The following is a 20497-nucleotide window of genomic DNA, read 5'->3' on the forward strand; positions in this document are numbered from 1 at the left end:
TTTCATACTCCTTTTCTGCAACACTCAAGCAAAGAATGTAAGAAACTGTTCCAGTATCTGTTTGGTAAAATAGTTATTGCTGCTCTCTTCAGCTCTGTCATTCTATCAGTCAACATCAACATATTTATCAGTCAGTTCTGATACCAGTATTGTCCTACCAGAAAACAGACATACTGCGAGAAGTCTGATCCAAGTTAAGTGAACCAAGAAAAAGATACACTGTATCTAGAAACTATATAATATATTCAAAAGGCTTTGAAAATCCCTTTATGTTACTGAAAATAGGGCACAAATACTTATGACTGAAAGCCCATTTTTAAAGAATCAGAACTGCTGGTAGTTTGCTTTGGACATTCCTCTACTTTGATAAGTTCCTGAAGAAACAAAGTATGTCCTATGGGAGAGTATTAAGTGAAGGATGATTCCTTCACAAAAAATGAATTCAAAAGTAAAAACATTCAACTTTCGCCTCAGTTCAGAGAACATAAATTTCACTGACATGTTAAATCTATTTATTCTGAATACTTCACACAACTCTACATCTTATATTATTTCCCAAACATGTTGCATTGTACTAATCAACTACGTAAGTCCGATTTTTATTGAATGGGCTTTGCTGAGTGCTCTGTATGAAACTCATTTCTATTTCTGAGGAATTTTTTGCTTGCTGAAAAGCACATGATGAAAGTTAACAGTATCAAATTAGATGTTCAATATATAGCAAGTAGGAAAATATGACTGAGTGTTACTTTCAAATTCCTGGTTGTTATTATGTTGTGCTTCCTTCTGTATATCTAAGACCATTTTTCCTTTGTTTTTTATTGTACTCCTGAGCTAAGATTACTGAGAGAAAAGGCAGCACCTCCACTCTTAAATATATCAATCATAAAATGTTGTGAACAAAACCAGATTTTACTTGGTAAGAGCAGAGGAATAAGGTAGATTTCTCTCCCTAGAGAAGAAGAGTGTCTGCAACTTCTTTGCTGATGATTATGGGTTAAAGAACCAAGAGCAAAGTTAAAAGTTCAGAAGGTCATACCAAAAAAGTACAAATCCTTAAATATTCAGCAGAGAGAACCACAATGATAATGAACTCTTTACTAGGAGAAAGGAAAAAATAATTACACTCTGTGTTATAAGACTCCTTTTTTTTTTTTTTTCCCCCATGCATGGAATTAACAATGAAGGGAAAAAAATGTGGCTGTAGACAAACAAAGCTCAGCAGATATAACCAAAATTACTTTCAGAATGAAGAAAACTACTATATTTTTGTAAGGAAATTGTGGTTTGGGAAATGAGTGTGTATGCTTAGACAAGATCATTGTGTTCTTGAAGTCATTACCTTGAAGTAATGACTGCTGGAATTGTGAAGTCCATGATTTTCACAATTCGATGACCTGAAGAGGTCCTATGTATCAGAGAGAAGATTCCTAGAAGGTGGGACATGAAAGTGCAATTGTGCCATTTATGATGGTTAATATTTAATCTGGTGGTGAAGAAAAACTGGAGAATGAAACCCCAGTTTAATGAAGAAGTGACAGCCCAGACAATGAAGTTATAATGCCCCAGAAAATATAAATTTAAAAACCCCTACTTTATTTGCTAACTTTTCATTCTGGACCCACACATCTTACATTTTTCAGGCAGCTATGACTATTTATTCTTTATATGTTCCTGAAAGAGAAGTTGAATTTAGTCCAGAATCACTAGAAGTACAGAATAAGTGTATAACAAAGTGTATAACATCTTGAACAAATTTATATAATCACTCTTATAAATACTTTGTTCTGGGAATCTGTACTTTTTTCCTCTCTTCCTTTTTTTTTTTTTTTTTTTTTTTTCAATAGAAGAGTGAAGGTGAATTCCATCATTCTCCTTGAAACAGGAGAATGTTCCTTTCAAAGACCAAGTACCTTTTCCTTTTCAGGAAGTACCTCAGTATTGCTTTGATGTTCTTAATTTTCTCAGAGAAACCCTTAGAGAAACCTACACTCAATTTTTTTCTTAAACAACACCAACACCTTCTTTTTCCTAAAAACATATGTAATTCTCAAATTTTGGATGCTGAAGCTACTGTTACCTTAGAGGATATCTATATGTTCTACTGTGCCTGGCCCTTTAACAATTTAATTCCAGTGAGGAATGTCAGCAGCACTCTGCCTTCTCTGTCTCTTATTTTAAGAGAGAATCCTTTATACCCTCAAGGTCTTTTCATTACAGACTCTCTGCTATACCCTCTGCCTATAGTAGGTAGTGCAAAAATTATCTGACAAAAATATGTGAACAAAGTGCATCCAATCAGCCCAATTTAAATTAACTTTAAAAAATATATTGCTGCTATTCTAATCACACCATTCAAAGTGTAGAAATGACTGATTTGCAAAGCTATTCTCTGTTTTCAGAGTAACTTTCCCTATTGTGCTTTTCCACTTTTCCTTCTTTTGTCATACCACTCACACAGACACGTATTTTTTCAAGAGCTCTTGCCAATGTTGTCAGTGTTACATACATGCCACATATTCTTGAGAAAATTAAGATCTCTTTTTTTTTTTTTTTTCTCATGGATCCCCTCAACACTTTTGTGATATTTGCCACTGAAACACATTAAAATGCATTCAGTTTTTTTCCTATAAGAATGTCGCCATGTGAGTATGTGCATAATATTATTGCCTTTTGTGTAAAACACTGGGAAAACACTTAATAGGATTCAATTCTAAAGCTGCTATTCCGATCTAAGTTTATGATGAACTGTCTACAGACAGAATTTGTTCCTCTTAATGTAGGAGTTATTGAGTAAGTAATTTCTGAGATGCACAGCCACAGAAACAGTTCCAATATTCTTGCAAGTATGTTATTATTCCTGTGCTTCCCAATCTGAACACCATATGGTTCTTTCATATCACGTTTGAAACAGCGTCTGTCTAACTCTAATCAAATGATTGTAAACTGCCATTACTGTAATAGTATACATGATTCTTATCATGTCAATAGCACAAATAAATCTTCATTTTCTTTCTGATTAAATTTCCCCCCTCATTGTATAAATTGCAGGTAGGGAGTTATTTCATTATTGTGGAATTAATTGGTGTCTCTCTTTCCTTCTCACTCAGTAAAGAACTGGTATCTTCCTAACACTGAAGGTTTTATCATGGAAAAAACATTTTTTTCTAACTTTTATTTCTAACATGTTTCAATATTTTCAATCGCCCTTGAAAGACAGAGTTCAAAAGAGAATGTCTGCTTTTTGTAAGAGGAAATATTTTTTTTTCCTCTTCTCTGCTAATATGTTTAGACACGTAATGCTTCTGTGTCTTACTTTGATATCAGAAATAGGATTTTTCTTAAACTGTAGAGTGGACAATATGAATTCTTTCAGATGAATTCTTTTTCATGATCTGAATAAAAAGTTGTGCCCCTAAAAATTTATTTTAAAGAGCCATAAGTTTAACCAGACTAAGTACCACTAATAAAAGATGCAATTTTACATTCAAAATCTTTTTTAAAGTGTGCCCATTTCAAATAAACTACTCCTAGAATGAAAAAGCCAGAAAAAAAAATACAGACAATAGAGAACTTGGACCAAGACACTGGAAGATGAGGACCTGGAGACCTCTAAACTACTACATGAAAGACAGCAAAACACATGCTATTTAATCATAAAAAGTAAACTGAGCATTTTAATGGGGTACACTAAAATATTTTAGTGTTCAAGATGTCTGCAAAATTCAAACTGCAGTGTTAATGTATGGAAAGAAACTGGGAAAAAAGTCTCCTGCTTATCTTATACAAGTAATCATAGAGTAATCATAAAATGATGGTTAAGTAGGGGACTGTTAAATGATATAATTAAAACAAACAAACAAACAAAAAAGCACAAACAAGCAAAACAAATCTTGAATGTTGTTGTGCGTGTGCTTTATGTCGTTAGCAATATGACATGTATCAAAACTAAATGGCCCAAATGAGAAAATAGTTCTTGCAGCGAAGGACAACAAGGAAGAGAAGATCTGACTAACCTAAACTGAGCTGAGGAAAAACTGATCTAATGACACTGGCATAAAAATGATTGTATGAACACTGAAGCATGAAAGACTATACAAGATTTGCAATGGTACGGAGCTTCTATTTTTGCCCAAATCTATAAAGAGATAACAGCATGAATTGAAATCGTACAACAAATGTTTCTCCTACCTCTGCAGTCACAGTAAACAGCAGAAGTCCTTTATCTGCGGAGCTTTCTTCAATAAATTTAAATGGTGGAAATACTTTGAGAAATTACCTTGAAATATGCAGCTCTCTTTCAAGAGAGATATCTAAGTGAAATGGTGGTATACGTATTATATATTACCAGTAGTATTCAACCATGACCTGCACAGGGTGTCAAGGAAATAGGTATTTTCATAAAGAGATCTTCAAGTCCCAATTTTTTTTCAACAATTCACAAGATTCTAGTGGGAATTCTGAAAGTTAGAAAGCATGTACATTACACCCAATACTTACACTGTAAGAAGCTGCAGGTAGAATTCCTTTACCTAAAGTATATCCATATAAAAACAGATGCCAGATTTACTTGAATTACTCCAAACCCGAGAGTACACTTGGTAGGAGTGAATCAGGTCAGGGAATAATTAGGCAAGCTGGACATACATAAGTCCATGGGCCCTGATGGGATGCACGTATGAATGCTGAGAGAGCTGGATGACGTCTTTGCAAGACCACTGTTATTCATTTTTGCTCTATCATGGTGACCTGGAGAAGTACCAAAAACCGGAGGAAAGTAAATATCACCTTCATTTTCAAGAAGGTCAGAAGAACTCAAGGAACTACAGACCAGTCAGCCTTACCACGATGCCTGGGAAGGTGATGAAACAGCTAACCCTGGACACCATTTCCAGGTACATTAAGGATGGCAAAATCACCAGTAGTAGTACTGAAGGCTTCACCAAGGGGTGTCATGCTTGACCAATTTGTTGAACTTCTATGACAAAACCATTGGCCTTCTAGGTGAATCCCCTGAGGTGTTTAAAAGGTGTTTAGATGAGGTTCTTAGGGACATGGTTTAGAGCTAAAGTTAGGTTGTGGTTGGACTCGATGATGGAGTCTCTTCCAACTGAAATAATTCTACGATTCTGTGAGGAGAGCAGTAGACATGGTCTACCTGGACTTCACTGAGGCCTTTTACACTGTCTCCCATAAGATTCTCATGGACAAGCTGTTGATATACAGGCTAAAGGAACAGATAGCAAGGTGGATTTAACACTGGTTGAACAGCTGGGCCTAGAGGGTGGTGATCAGTGGTGCAGAGACTAGTTTAAGGCCAGTAACTAGGGGTCAGTACTGGGGCTAGCCCAGTTTAACATCTTCATTAACGATCTGGACGATGGGCCAGAGTGCACCCTCATCAAGTTTGCAGATGGCGCAAAACTGGGAGGAGTCGCTGACAGGCCAGAGGGTCGTGCTGCCATCCAGAGCACCCTAACAGGCTGGAGAAATGGGCTAACAGGAGCCACATGAAGTTCAACAAAGGGAAGTTACACTAATCCTTCCCCTGGAGAGGAACAACCCCATGCACCAGTATATGCTGGAGGATGCCCAGATGGAAAGCAGCTTGACAGAGAGAAGGACCTGGGGTTTCTGCTGGAGTTTTGTGCCCAGGTCTGGGCTCTTCCGCACAGGAGACAATTCAGCAATGGGCTAAAAAGATGCTGAAGGGACTGAAGCATCTCTCCTCTGAGGAAAGGCTGAATGAGCTAGCACTGTTTAGCCTGGAGAAGAGAAGGCTCAGGGGGATTTTATTAATAGCAATGCACAAAAAATACCTGAAGGGAGGGCGAAAAGGGCCAGAACCATGCTCTTTTCAGTGGTGCCCAGTGGCAGGACCAGAGGCAATGAGCACCAATCAAAACATGGGAGTTTCCCTCTGAGAATCAGGAAACACTTTTTTTTATTGTGAGACTGGTCAAGCACTGGCACAGGTTTCCCAGAGAGGTAGTGAGGTCTCCCTTCTTGGAGGCATTCAAAAACCATCTGGACATGATCCTGATCAGGTCTAGAAGTCTCTGCTTGAGCAGGAGGGGGCAGACCAGATGACTCCAGAGGTCCTTCCAACTTCAACCATTCTGAGATTCTGTAATAAAAGTTATCAAAGATAAATGAGTAAGATATCCATTAATCCTCCATGGTTGACTCTCTAATCCACTCTGTCTTGCTTCCTACCTGCACTCACATTGACGAGTGCTCAATAGAGCCTGATAAACATCAAAATTTCATTTCCCCTTTACAATGCCTCTGTTTTCCTGCAGAAAACACAGGCATTCCACTTTACAGCTTAAAAGTTTACAGAAAATAAAATTGAAAACATTCATGTTAGAAATCTGTAAGTAAACTTCCACCTGGAATTATTATGTCTGTGGAAAGAGCCTAAAAGATGGAGAATCAGAAGTCCTGGATCTTTGTCACGATTTAACCTGAACTATCAATATAACTATGATAGCTGCCCACTCACTCCCCCCTGCCACCCAAACAGGGAAGAAGATCAAAAAGGAAGGGAGAAACTTGTGGATTGAGATAAACACAGTTTAATAACATAATAAAATAACAGTAATATACTATTACTACTAGTATATATATAATATACTCAATGCAATTCCTCATGAACTCTGCATCAAGCAGCCAGTGCCAGGAAGTAGCCCCTGATCCTGAACAGATGATTCTGGCAAGAGAGAAAAAGGCAGAAAGGCCCACAAACTCCTATAAAATGGCAGGATGGCAAAAGGTTAAACTAAAACAAACTCTCAAACAGAACCACACTGAAACAGAGCAGAACTGGAACAGGTCTCTGTTCCTGTCCATCCTGACTCTCACTCCAGCTGGAAGATCCAGACTCTCCTTAAATATGAAGCATGATGCTAAGGGCATGGAATATTCTTATTGATCAGTGTGGATGTCAGTCAAGGTCTGCCCCATCTATGACCCTGTTCCCAGCTGCCCTACACCTATGGGAAGAGAGCTCAGCATGTCCTTGCCTCCCAAAACACAACAATTAAAAACTTTAACTCTGTCCCAGAATGTTATCTTCCTGTTCTCAAACTAAATTTAAACAATGACCATGTTAGCTATAAAAAAGTAAGTTTTCTAACTGCATGAAAAAAAATTAACTCACTTTCAGTCAAACCAGCACAAGCCTTTAAAGAGATTCCCTCCTTTGAAAGAGTTTTGAAGCCTCAAAGCTAGTATAGTCTATGCAGGCAAAATGGCAAAAAGATGAAACAGAAAGATGGCAAACCTGGCATCAGGTTTCTGTAGTCAATTTTTTGTTGAAAACCTTGTCAAAATCAGCATGATCTCACAAAATATTATCATTTTGGTAAAGGAACTGATCTCATAAAAATCTACCAGTGAAAAATGAATGTTCATTTTCACTTTTTGGTCTTAAATGTCCATGCGCACAATGATGGCAACACTGCTGCTGGTACAGTCCATCCAAACATACAGAGATGTGTACTGTAAAAGTCAATATTTATTAATAGTTTCCCTAAAATTAGGAAAGATCTATCTTACTTTACAATGAGAAGACTTGTGGCAATACAGACAAGATCATTTGGTAAATACGAAAAGTGTTCATCACACACAAATGGGTACTATAGTGCTGATGACTAAGGTTTAATATTTGCCATCACTAGTTGTGCTTCAACACATCCTAGGTTCTACTGTAAGAATTGCTTTCATTTATATCATGTTACTATGTAAAATATTTCTTCATATATATTGTGCATAACATCATATAAAAGAGACAAAATAATTTTTATTCCTACACCAGTAAATGAATCAGAACCAGACTCAGCTTCAGAAATATGTTTTTCTGAGAAAAAGTTCTTTTTCTCACACACAAAAAAATAAGTCTGCAACTTTGTGCAGCTCTTACGCAAATATGATTTCACAGAAGCCAGCATGCAAGACAGCTTTAACAAGAGGACATGTTGGTGTAAGGATGTGGACATCCAAATTACTGTCATCTCTGAAAGTCACTCAGCAGGAGATGTGAAGAAGATACTACATCTTCTGCTCTAACTAATGAACCTCTGCTCTAATGAACCTTTGTTTAGCACTTAAGAAAATACATTGTAATCAGATGCAGCTCAGGAAAACGATCACATTTTCCATGGTATAAGACATACCATCAACATGTAGGTACACACTGTGTAACCAAACCCTACTTTTCCAGTAATCAAGTACCTGTGTAAATCTGCCAGTCCTACTGTTAATTTTGGACATGCTTTAGAATTAACAGATGTGTAAGCCACTACAGTGAGTAAGTAGGTACTGAAGAGGGCCACGCATGTCCTAGGGTACATCAAGCACAGCACTACCAGCTGTTCAAGGGACATGATTGTCCCACTCTACTTTGCGCTAGTGCAGTCTCACCTGGAGAACTGTGTGCAGTTTTGAGTGCCACACCATTAAGCTACTGGAGAGCGTCCAGAAGAAGGCTACAAATTTGGTGAAGGGTTTGGAGAGGAAACTATATGAGGAGTGGCTAAAACCACTTGGTTCGTCCATCCTAGAACCACTTGTTTCGTCCATCTAAGAGGAGACCTCATCGTGGTCTACAGCTTCCTCACAAGGGGAGGAGTAGCGGCAGGCATCGAACGTTTCTCTCTGGTGACCAACGACAGAACCTGAGGGAATGGCAGGAAGATGTGCCAGGGGAGGTTTAGGTTGGATATTAGGAAAAGGTTCTTCACCCGGAGGGTGGTGCAACGCTGGAACAAGCTCCCTGGGGAGGTAGTCACGGCCCCAAGCCTGACACTATTCAAGAAGAGACTGGACAACACCCTCATACACCTGGTGTGAACTGTGGAGTTTGTATGCAGGGAAAGGAATTGGACTCGATCCTTGTGGGTCCATTCCAACCCAGAATATTATATGATTCTCTGGAGAATACAGCCCCTGAACACAGAAGAGCAACAAAACCAAGCAGCTTTAGTAATTCATGTTAAAAGTTTAGTTAGTTATAGAACTTCATTGTATTTCTTCATTCATCTGGAATTATTTTCTCCACTACAAGTTTCTGTAAGAAACGTCCTTGTGCTACTCTAGATATTTCAGTTCAACAATCAAAAGCCACTGACATCTGCATATGTGTGGATATTAGCAGCATCATGTTGAATGAGATGGGCTGCTATGAGTAAAAAATCCATTCAGGTATAAATTGAATTGTTTTTAATGCCAAATAATAGGTTGACTTAAAGGCACAACATGTTACAAAATGTTAGTATTTTTATTTTACACAGTGTTTTTGTCACTACATTTGGAATCAACTACAACAGTTACATGTAGCTAAATATCTTTCTGGAAAACTATTATTTCAGTTATGTGCATACTGTGCATATGAAGGTCATGATTCTGCATGACTTACATAAATGCCTAACTTTATTTACTGTGTGAAAACATGCCAATTTCATTGAGCCTGACCAAGAGTAGATAAGCAAATGAGAAGTACATCCTCATGTCATTGTAGAAAAGAATGTAGAGTAGTTTGCTGAAGGATTTCACTTAAGGGAGTAGTTCCTCCAAGACAACTGATACAGAATGGTTTGTTTCCACACGGCTTACAGCTAGCTTCTACTATAGCACACTGGCTGCATGCCCACAGTATGACATCGAGATCACTGTCTCTAAGATGTCATAATCATCATCATCCTTTTTTATCTCCCTAGTCCAAACTGCCGGAAGTAAGGGAAAGCTCCACTGCAGCCCATCAGGATAGCATTTTTCATGGCAAGATGATGAGGTCCTCTATTATGTGACCTGATATAACACAGGGAGATGTTTGAGAGAAACACTCCAGGGAAATCCATGACAGAGATAGAGAAGTATATAGTGCATGAGGAATGAAGCTAGCGTACGCACAGCAGTTCAAGATAGAATTCTCTCCAGAACTGCACCCAGACTTCATGACTGGGGGAAGTGGTTTCTGTGCCATGGAGACTGGTAGCATGTGTGCAGTATAGCAATCAGAAATAATGTAGCTGAGAATGCTTTCACAGTGCAGATTTGCTTCTAAGGATTGCACTTCACAACTGTATCTGCATTGAAGTTGGACTAGACACTGCAAATTATCACTGCTTTACTAAAATAAAAACCAAATTGTCTTTGAAATGTCTTTCTTTTAGCAACACTACGTACTTTATTGTAAGACTATCAAGAAAGAGGTCCCTTTTGAAAAAAATGTGGTGTCACAAAAGTCACGCAGGAGACTTTTAACCTTGCTTCTGTGTATCATCTTGAAATCTAAGCAGAGGGTTGGGAAAGGGGCAAGAAATTTGTTGTTTGTTTTTCATAGGGGGATTAAAAAGAAAAGAGGAATCATTAAGTAACCATTGGCAATAAAGAAAAGAGACTATCCTGTGAGATTGAGTGTATCTCAGACAAAGATGGGCCCTTTCCCTCCCTAATGGTCCAGGATATCAGTCAGAGAGGCTTAACAGCTCTTTTCTATAGGGTCTTATAAATTTAGAATTTAGTAGAAGTAGCTAGTCTTGCGATAGAATCACAAGCATTTTTTTTTTTTTTTTTTTTCCCTGAAGCTTGCTAAGCCCTTTTTAGTGCTAAGACACTAACTGGCTTTTTATCTCCAACCTCCAAGCAAAACAGTAAATTCAGATTTTTCACCATATCATCCTCAATGAATTCAAAAGGACTATACTGACTGTTACATGGAGATCAACTGCCTCATCCTAAGATAAACTGCATTTCAGCACTGTTAAATAACCTTTTCTTAGCAGTAACATCTCCATCAGAAGAGGCATGGAAACTAAACAGAAGACACAATTGGCAGGACCAGATTTTACCTGCACAACATTTCAGTGAAATATATTTTAGCTTGGTATTATTTTTATTCTTGTATCTAAAGACCCTTTGCAAGATAACAAAATTACTTTTGACTATCCGTTACTTATGCATAGCTAAGTTACAACACATGATTTTCCAAATCAGGAAAAGGAGCATCATTCCTAATTCTCGCTCACAAATATCTTCCAATGACTCTTTTTGAAGGCTTATTGTATTGTGAGTGAAAGTTACCTAGGAAAAGCTGATCTAAGACATGAAAAAAATAATCAACAAAACACCACCTATTTAGGGACTGGCCCATGCTCACAAAACTTGGTTTTATCCAGAGTTACTGATTAGCACACAAAAAAAATTTCATACATCCTTGAAAGACATGGAAAATTATGGAGTAAGTGGGCTGTACTGCTTCTGCTTTAATGAAGAGATAGACAGATAAATGCTGATTTTTCTTTACTCTCACAATGGCCACATTTACTGCTCCTTCAGCTATTATGTATGCATTTCTCTAGTCCTGCATTCTTGAGGTTTAATTTCAACTAGAGCTGCCTGTTGAATGTTTTTTCCTCCACAATTACTGTGCTAAGAAACAACAGTTCGAGGATGACTATCGACATATCTGTGGGTGACATGAGGTGGATGAAGCTGTTTTTCAGGTAGTTGCTAGAGAAGGCTTGCAACAAATTTTGCTCTCTAAATTATTTTGAAGGAGAGGGAAAAAAAGAATAAAGAAAAAAAAACAAAGCAAACTTGTCTACGAATTATCTCAGCATGGCCTATAATATTCAGTGTGTTGTGACTCACTCAGTGTGTTGTGTGTGAAATTATGAAGACCCATGGATGTGTTAACTTTCCCTGCTTTAACTACATATTTTACATATTTTTCCCTGTTACAGGGAGATGGGTTTGGTGCATGCACTATCCATGATGCAAACACAATGTTCTGAGGCAATGAGCCAAATCAGAAATGCAGTAGACATTATATGCCCAGTCCTGCTATCTACCCTGGCAAAACTTTCATTAGTTTCGGTGGAAGTACTGTCCAAATGAAACTAGAGAATCCAAGATTATTTGTGACTAATAATATTTCTTATTAGATTTCACAGGTCAAAAGTTGAAGCAGACAGATCTCAATTATTTATTTAAGATACTACATACCTAAATTATAAAATAAAAAAGCGATGGATAGCACAGTGATTCTGCAAATACAATGCTACATTTTATTCATATGTAATCATAATTCTTGTTTTTGTTTAAATGATATTTCATGACACTGAACCTTAATTTTACATCATTTATTCCCATATTGTCACCTGGCAATGGAGAGGACTTGCACATTTTCTTTCCTCCCCTGAACCTCTGCTGCTCTCTTCCCCTTCCCTTCATATTGCAAGCCAAAGCTTTGATCCTGTCCCCATTGGCCAACCCACTGGAGACACTCGGAATGTGGGCTTGCATTCATCTTGGAGGATATATGCAATAAAGCACAAATCACAGATCTTTCTCCCTCGCAGAGGTGCAGAGGTTCCTTCACAACATCTGAGATGACTCCTATTATGGTTGTGACAATGCTCTGGAAAAAATACAGTTGATGCAGGCAGCTGCAGTTCCACAGGCAGACAAAAAGGGAGCAAGGCAAAAAGCAGAACCACAACCCTAGACTCCAGCAGTGAAGACTTTGATCTGTTTACACATCTGCTTGGCAGAATCCTATGGGATACAGTCGTAGATAGAAGAGGGATCCAGATTTTTTAAGATCTCCTCCAAACTCAAGAATTGGCCCCTGAAACCAAGCAAGCATGAAACCAAGCAAAGGCAGTAGGATGTCTACATGTATAAATAAGGAGCTCTTGACAAAACTCAGCCATAAAAACAAAGCATAAGAGAGGTGGAAGCAGGGGCAAATTACTTGGGAGGAATATATAATAAAAGACACTGTTGAAGCTTGCAGGGATGAGGCCAGGAAAACCACTGTACCTCAGGGGCTGATAAAAAGTTGATGATACATTTTAACATCATGACCGGAATGATAATCGAGTTTGCGGATGATACAAAACTGGGGGGAATTGTTCATACTCCAGATGGTTGTGCGGCAATTCAGAAGAACCATTCAGAATAACTCCCATCACCAGTACATGCAGGAGGACAACAGTCTACAAAGCAACCTTCAAGAAAATGACATTTGGGTCCTGAAAGACCACAAATGTATCCTAGCAGCAAGAAGGCAAATACCATCCCGGATTGCATTCAAGGAATGTTCTTAGCAGATCAAGGGAGGTAACCATTCCTCTCTACTCACCAATGGTGAGGTCACACCTAGAGTACTGGGTCCACTCCTGGACTTCCCAGCAAAAAAAATGGCATGGACATACAGGAGCTTAATTTTCTGCCTTATCCCTATTACTGTTCTGGGTCTGTCATTTCTCTTCTGCTTTCCACTACACAAGAAGAAATATATCTTTTTTTGTTTGTATCAAAGATGTTTTATAGTTTATGTTAATGTCTTTGATCCTTTTTAGGCATACACGAGGAAAAACATATATTCAAATTGGTGCTATAATACAGATATCAATTATGAGTACTAGCTGTGTTTTATCATCTTCTCTGACTTTTGTGCCTGGAGCTTTGGTATATTTTCTATTGTCTTCATTGTTCAGTAGAAAAATATTCAGATATTGTGAGTCTAAATGTTGGATGACAAGAATCTCACAAGCTAAAGCTAATTCTCTTTGATAGGCCTGGTTGCCAAAATTTGCAACCTCAACAAAAAACTCACGAGAGATGTGTTTTTAAAATATGCATAGGTCAAATTCTGTAGGCCTAATGCAAATTGCATTAAATATTTCACAGAAGCACAGGGAGAGATTTTTTTCTTGCTACAACACTAATTATAGTTTGCTTCTCATTGCACAGTGTGACAGGTGAGCTCCATCATCTTCACCAGACTGGTGTTAGTTTGGTACAGGCTCCAGAGGAGGTGAAGACATTTGTCAGGATCAGCCTATTAACTCCTCTAGCTTACCCACAAATGAGCAGAACATAGAAGTGCCCACAAAGGTACAGTGAATACTGATGTATGTGAGCTTGGAACACCATAATGCTAAACACCTTTGAATGGCGGATGGTTTTTCCAAGACTCATCTATCAAGGAACAAAGAAAACTGTGGGCATAAGAAGTCTCATGCATACCTTTCCCACTAAATATATTATTTGACTACGAGTCCACCACTTTATCCTATAAATATGACAGGTTAAATGAGCCTTTTTTGAGCTTTTCCTGCTAGGCAGTGTGGCTGCATTGTGATGATCTCCCCCTGAGCAAAGACACCTCTCAATGTTGGTCTTCAATGCAGAGTGGCCTTTTACCAATGGCAGATCTTTGGTAAGAGACTGATATTGCACAACCTTGTAGTATGGTAACTTTGAGTTTGCCTCGGTAATTGATTGTATGCTGAATTGATACTAGTGAAACATTGCTAGTCCATGTGGTGATCCAATACTAATAATTAAAACCTCTGAATTCTTTACCTTTATTGCACACATCCCTGTCCTTAGACATGAACTGTTGACCATGTCTGGATTCAGCCACACCTAGACTCCTCTCTCAGAAGGAGTTTAGGAAACAAGGTGATCCATTCTGAACCTCATTTTTCAATGGGATGGTCTTCCTCACTCTATGTATCTCTTCTCTTTCCTTAGTCATAAACCACTGGCCATATCTGGGACTAAGATTCAATCTGACTACACCTAGGCTCATTAGCAGTTTAGAAAGCAAGGGTGTTCATTCTGAACCCTGTGACTCGATGAGAGGGTTTCCCTTATGTTTTGCATCTCCAGTTTCTATGTGAAATGTTCTAATTCAAGACTAACTCAATTTTCCTCTGTGTATTTCCTCCATGCAGTAATTAATAAGGTGAATCTTGCCCTTAAACTTGTTGAACCTTGTCAAACCACTTTTACCTCAATAAAACATATTGCTACTTCTCTCTTTTGGATGAGGTGCATTACATTTATCCATGACAAGCACTTAGCACATTTGCATTTAAAAAAATTATTTATACTGTAAGTTCTTGTGTAGTAATTTAGCACTGTACAGTGCATATAGTCTACACTCTTAAATGTTACTACAGCACCACTAATAGTAATAAAAAGTAAAGCTAAACCAACAGTTTCCTCTACATACATTTTTTTCTGAAATTTAAGCTTGACAAACATCCCAGAAGAAACAATGACATCAATTTAAAAACCAATAGAAGTTGTAAACTGACATCCAAGTAATCTAAAACCACATTGTAATTAAAATTTTGTTGTGGAAGTGTGTGAAAATGGATAAAATCACTACTCACAACAAACTCATAATTCTCACCAAGCACCAAATAATATTAATTCAAACAAATAAACCTTCTTGGACATTAATTTTCTTGGAAAACACAATCCAATCATAATAAGGAAGTGTTGAGAGTGTGCAGACAAACAGCGTCAACCTTATTACATGATGTAGGACACAATCCACTGGTAACTTAATTCCCTGTAAAACCAGCAGTTGTACTATTGGGTTCCTCATTTCAGTGATAAAAGTTTGGAACTTGAAGTCTTGCAAGGCAATGTTACTTAGCATAACCCTGCCAATGGAGCCTCCATCTTTTCATCCTTAATGAAAACAGACTTTTCTCCTCATCAGAAGTAAACAGTTTTCTGATGCAGCTGTACTACATTTTGTCTTAGAAAAAGATATTTCTCTATATGTCCCTTGCACTTGCGAGCTGAAACTGAAGACAATGACAGCACAACTAATTTACCTCTATTTTGCAAGACTTCCATACCAAGAATGCTGAAATCATGGAAATATGGGCTGTGACAAGATTTCTATAACCTTCATCCCCATCATAAAGCATTGTCATTGCTAGTGATAGGTCTCAGACTTTGTATCAAATTTGCTGATACTCAGAAATGACGTTTGTCAGGCTTGCTTTGTCTGAACCTGAGCATTGTTTTAGCTAGTTTAACTATAGCAACAACTTTTTTTTTTTTCTTTTGACCAGATGACTATAGGTAAATTCTTTTGCATAGTGCAACCTTAGTTTTATAAACATAGTAACAATAGTTATTCTGTTTAGAGTTAGATATTTACAGCCACATCATACTGATGTGATGTAACCTAGTATGGTTTCAGAACTCTTGAGAATTGGAGATGTAGGACACTATAAAGTATAGGAATAGGATTATGAGACATGGGCTGAAGACTGGCATGAGGTGCGAGTGTTTCCTTTTTGCCCTAACAACATTCTGAGCTTAAAAAAAACCAACAACAAACAACAAACAACAAACAAAAACCAGCTGGCATGCTGTGATCTGCAGTCAGTGGCTGAAGATCATGCTGCTAGAGTAAATGTATCTTACTGATGTTATCGAGAAATTACCGAAGTTACTTTCAGACTTCACTACTCTCAGTGTTATAGGGAACAGAAACTACTTGCAATGAGAATTGGATATCCATGCAAATATTTAATTTGCAAACCTAGAGGCCCTCTAGCAACTGTTAATTTTCACTAAGATCCCATTCTTTTCAAATACAGTCACTATTTTTTATGTGTTTTACTGAAAAACTTTGAAAAGTTTAATACTGTCATGATGGAACTCAGGAAATTTGCATAAAGGAATTTAGTAATTGTCTGTATTTTGAAATGTCTAAAAAGGTTTTGGCCTGGGTTAACTCTTCCAAACAAGGCTTATGCAAAAATCAGAAATTGTCATAAACAATTCCAAGAGTTAGCATGGAGCTGGCCGTGGTGTTTTTGGGAAGAAATATGTTTAGATGTGTGGATGTGAGCTTTTCCATTTCAGCTGGCCTTGAGGCTAGTACAGCCCATTTCATTCATTAACATCAGCATGGCCCTTTGAAGGTTTCAAAGTCTGTGAAAAAGACCAGTTCCTATTGTGTTAAATACATCATCGATAGATATGAATTTGAAGTAAATCTGGTAAATTCCAAGAGAAACATTTCTAAACTTGGAATGGATTATCCATCCTTTGCATGGAGATGCAGAAGATAAACATAGCCCTAGGAATGCTGCACATTAAAATGTCTGGTAACCATATTTCATAATCTCAGTAATAGAGTATCACTGCCTTTTCTAGAGAATTATTTGTATGACCTAGAAGCATCATAATATAATAAATATTAAGAGTGATGGTAAAAATATTTTCAGTTGTACTAATTTGCATTTTTATAGTAATGTTCATCCTGAAGATCACTAATGCATTCAGATAGAAAATAAGGTATATTGTGTTTTATGGACATGTATTCAATTGTATCATGTTTGTATACATAACTTTCATGGGTAAAGTCAAAGTCTTGAATAAATGGAAATTTACCTTCTCTTATTATCCCAGCATGTTTACAGAAACTGAAGTGACTACCTACAAAACTGGAATACTACTTCTATAGCTAGAAATAAGAAGAAATCTTTCAAGCAAAATTTTAACTTTTTTGCCTATTCTATGAGAAATTATGACAAATACTGTATAGAACACAATACACTGTATATGTTATCTTTCATGCCCTTTATCTTGGTTTCTTTCCTGGGCATGCTTTCCAGGATCTGAAAGGGAATTTTTCTAAGGAAAAATGAAATAAATTGACAAAATCTACCTTTAGTAACCTTGTATTTACATTGAAGTGTTTAAAACAAATTTTAATGATAGCTTTGTTCCTCATCTGTGGAAAAAAGATTTTTCCTAAGCATCAGTAAAAATATAAATAAATGATTTAGGTTTCTACATTTCATACCTGAGTATGCAGTACTCAATTTTAAGTGTGTGAATGGCCTCAGCATTTTAAGAATGTATTAAGACTTGGCAGGACTTGAATGATATCTATATTACTACAATATCACTCAGCAACTGTACATTTAATAGAATCATTGTTTAGATTCAATGTAGAAAGCCCAGGGAAAGGTGTAAAATGTACAATTTCCACTTCTATTTTCATTTTTGTCATGAGGGGATCCATCAAGGGCACCACTATGAGCAGGCAATGTTTGCTATTCCATCATTAGGCGTTCACAAGACTTAGTCTTGCAGAGTTGCATATTCTGGCTTCTCTTTGATTTCTCAGTTACAAAATAATTACTTTGATTATTGTTACGGTCATGAGGTAGAAAGCATGTATATTTCCTCTTCGTTAATTAAATCTGAAATGGTGAAAAACATAGTCCCATAGAAAATTACACTTAATTTATAAAAACACAGCACTCACTAACAGAAGTGTTCTACCACATAATTGCACCTTATTTTTTCCCAAATTAAGTAAAATAAAATGAAAAATAGGTGGATGTCCAGACTTCTTTCTAGAGTATCTACACTATGCTTTTTATTCTAAACTATTCTGATATCATTTAGCTTAATGTTTCAATGTTTCAAGCTTAAACACTAATCTCAATATTAAACATTACAGTATTAAACACCTATTTATCTGATAACTATTTTATATTATCTACTAAAACTACATTTGCACAGTCCTAAATTGTCATGCTGTGATACGTTGTGTCTATACATTCTTAAAAAAATGTATCATCCTCCACTGCAAATATGAAAGCCAAAGAGATATTTTCATGTATATTCAATATAAACGTTTTAATACACACAAGTTCCATACTGCATATGTAGCATCTAAAGCTAGCCTGTAGACAACTGCATGTCAACATTTGTATTTCCAAAGTACAATTAAAATTTCTGATTTTTTTTAATCATTAATTCAGTGTTTGCATAAAAGGCCAGTTCCTGAGATTTACACATTCATTCTATTTTTGAAAATGCAACCCTGACAGTCCAGCCTTCAGTTGAACAGCGAAAGACAAACACTGAAATAATAAACTGCACAATATTATTTTGTGACAATACCTCATATATAACTACTGTTTTGCATAGGCTAGATTAAATCAGATGCAGAAAAGTTGGGTTTTTGTCACGAAGAAGAATTTCAGAAGGCTATTCAAAATGTGAGCTTCTGCCAGTCCAAATTCTGTAACCGTGTTTCTCCCATCTGTATTGGGAGCCCTGTGGAAGACATTGTATTCCATATTGTTAGTGAGCCAGGCCAAGCCATGTCTCCTCTATTGGACGCCATGCTTAGGGCCTGAGCAGCCCATGTGTTACCATGAACAGCTGCTTTAAGGGGACCTATTGACATGCCCTGTGCCAGCCTGTGCTGTCAGGAGATTGTATATGATTCTGTTTATTAAACAACATAAAGGTCTCAGCAGAATGGGTGGGAGAAAAGAACCTCTCCATGGATGGGATCTGTACAGTGTGCTATAGGAAAATCCACCCATGGTCCATACTGCATTTTGCCAACAAATGAACAAGTCAAGATTTCCTTTCCATCTGTAGTCCTCTTTATTCTCTCCTAATAAAACAGGCATTTTATAACACTGTTTGTTGTTTGGCCTTTCTCACTGAGATCCTGAATGACTTTTGCACCACCCTACCCTTCCCCACTCTCATCCTCCCCTCAAGGACAGATCAACCTAATTGCCCTTCTTCCAACATTTAGGACTATACCTTACACACATTCACTACCAGATCTTCAATTGTACAATTGTACAACCATAATTTTATCCATGTTCATTTTTATTTATGTATTTTAACCTTTTTCTCCATCCATGAACACCACTGAGCTGATGCAGATAACTCAAAACACCTGAGACATCTGCTACATGTGTTTTGTAGACTGCAATTGATGAGGTATTCCATATTCAACTGAGGAAGCAAAGGTTATTATTTAATACTGTGATATTTCACAGTAAGAATGGATTATCTGAATATGCTGTGGATACTGTGACCTCATTGGTAGTTTCCTGGATTTTTTATTTATATGTGCTTTAAAAGAGATTCAAGTACTTAAATGCATTGCTATTTTCTAACATTATATGACCTTTTCCATACTCTTGTGTAAAGACTCAGACTGGACAGAAATACTTTCCTTGGAACTGTCTATCACTGAATAGGCTAAGAGGCGTGCATTATTATTTGTGAGCACCATATATTTATTTCTTGTGTTGTAAACTCCAGTTTAATAGTGGGTCTTTTTCTCCATGTTGTCCTTCCTTTTAAGTCTTTGACTAGAATTTTCAAGAGACTAATAATATAAAATTGATGACTCAGTAGCACTGACCTGTTTTTATCCAAGTCTGGATTGCTAGGTAGGTTATGTAGACCATAAACCATCTAACAGGCTCTGTAAACCGGTTTAATGGGGGATTTTCCAATAAAGGGACTGGAAAGGAAAACCCCTTTTTGATCACTCCCAATAGCTTACAAAAGAAATCCTGTGAGTCAGGTAAAAACTCCCATCAGCCAGGCTGTCACAAGAAACTTTAGTTTAATTATCAGCACATCTGCTTGCTTACATGCTTATTTCAGATTTTGATACTAGGCTACAGTTCTCATACTTTAGTAAAAGGTTTAACCTATGCTAACCCCCTAAACAAACAGTTGAACTGCAAATTACACTTCTCAGTACAGGATCCTTGGCACAAGGTCTTAATGTAATGAATGGGCTGAAAGATCTTAGAATGATTGACAGTCCAAGCACTAAAGAGGCAGAACATCAAAGCTCTCATTTTGTTTCTCTGTTCTTTGGCAG

Source organism: Columba livia, chromosome 2 (assembly GCF_036013475.1).
Source record: "Columba livia isolate bColLiv1 breed racing homer chromosome 2, bColLiv1.pat.W.v2, whole genome shotgun sequence".
NCBI classification, from domain to species: Eukaryota; Metazoa; Chordata; class Aves; order Columbiformes; family Columbidae; genus Columba; species Columba livia.